Here is a 2152-nt window from a genome sequence, read left to right on the forward strand (position 1 = left end):
GAAGAAGAAGAAGAAGAAGAAGAAGAAGAAGAAGAAGAAGAAGAAGAAGAAGAAGGGAAAGAAGAAGGAGGAGGAGAAGGAGAAGGAGAAGGAGAAGGAGAAGGAGGAGGAAGAGGTGGAAGAGAACGAGGAGGCAGGGAAGGGGAAGAGGAAGAGGAGGAAAGGAGAAGGAGAAAAAGATGATGACAACAAATAGATGGCCTACAGACACATGAAAAGATGCTCAACATCACTAATCATCAGGGAAATGCAAATCAAAACCACTTGAGATAACACCTTACACCTGTCAGAATGGCTAGAATCAAAAGGACAAGAAAGAACAGTGTTGGCAAAGATGTGGAGAAAAATTAACTCTGTGCCCTGCTGCTGGTACGGCCACTATAGAAAACAGTATGGAGGTTCCTCAAATAAGTAAAAATAGAAGCAAACTGAAGGTTGCTGGAACAAAGGGGGGTGGGGTGTTAGATGAGTGATGGTTGTTGGGTGATGGACACTGGGGAGGGCATGTGTGGTGATGAGTGCTGTGTATTGTGTAAAACTGATGAATCACAGACCTGTACCCATGAAACAAATAATACATTATATGTTAATAAAGGAGGGCACATGAAAAGAACACATATTTTGTGTATGTATTATATACTGTATTATTAGAATAAAAGTAGAGAAGAAAGAAAAGAAATTCCAGTAATTCCTCTATAGGGCATTTCCCCAAAGAAAACAAAAAACTGATTCAATAAGGTATATGCAGTCTATGTTTACTGCAACATTATTTGCAATAGCCAGCATGTGGAAGCAACCCAATGTCCATCAATAAATGAATGGATAAAGAAGATGTAGTATATGTAGACAACGCAATATTACTCCACCATATAAATAAATGTTAACCTGCCATTGGTGATAACATGGGCAGACTGAGAGCATATTATGCTAAATGAAGTAAGTCAGAGGGAGAAAGACAAACACCATATGATTTCACTTATATGTGGAATCTAAAAAACAAAATGAATAAACAAAAGAAGAAAGACTCATAATACAGAGAAGTGATGGTTGCTAAAAAAGAAAGAAAAGGAGGAAGAGAGGGAAAGCAAAATGGGTGAAGGGGAGTGGGAGACAGGCTTTGAGTTATGAAATGAACATCAGGAGGATAAAAGGTACAACATAGGGAATATAGTCAAAGTTATTGTAATGGCGCTGTGTTGTGTAGTGACAAACGGAACCTACGTTTGTGGTGAGCATAACATAGCAGATAGACTTGCTGAGTCACTATGTTGTAACCTGAAACTAATGTAACGTCTGTGTCAACTATGCTTTAATAAAAAAGAAATAAAAAAAGATTTTAAAAAGTCCTCACTACAATATATATATATATATATATGGTGACGGATGTGTTTACTGATCTTGTGGTGTAAACATTTCACAGTATAAAACTGAATCAAGTAATCATATTGTACACCTTAAACCTGCACAATGTTCTATCAGTGATATCTCAACAAAGTCTGAAAACACATTTTTAACATAAAACATTATGCTAATTAAGGGAGCCAGTCACAAAAGACAACATGATGAATAATTTCATTTATATGAAATGCTCAGAATGGAAAATATATATGAAAAAGTAGATAAAATGGTGACTAGGGCTGACAGATGCAGAAAATGCAGTTTCATTAGAGGGCAAAGGTTTCCATCTGGGGTGATAAAAGTGCTCTAAAATTGATCATCAATGTGGTTGCACAATTCTGGGAATATACTAGGAACCACTGAATTATACACTTTAAATCTGACATTTGTATAGCATGTGAATTACATGTCAACCACATTTTTATGAACAAAACAAAACAAAATCTCTTAAATCATCATATCCTAGAAATATAATTCACCTGTATAATAACTTTAATTCTTGTGTCAAGCACACTACAGACAGTGACCTCTCGCCACTGTCCCTGACACCCTTCCAAATATATTACATAAGACATGTGACTTGCACAGCTAGGTCATTGGCTCTTAGCTAAGATGATAGAACTTATAAGCATCAAACAAATATTAAACACATTTGTATACAAATGAAATCATCTGCCTTTGGCTTTTTCCACTTGACATCCCAATGCTCTGACTGCTCATATACTGTGTTTGCTTTGAAATGTAAGAGTTACAC

This window comes from Ursus americanus, chromosome 8, assembly GCF_024610735.1.
Source record: "Ursus americanus isolate L20-20 chromosome 8, mUrsAme1.1.p, whole genome shotgun sequence".
NCBI lineage: Eukaryota > Metazoa > Chordata > Mammalia > Carnivora > Ursidae > Ursus > Ursus americanus.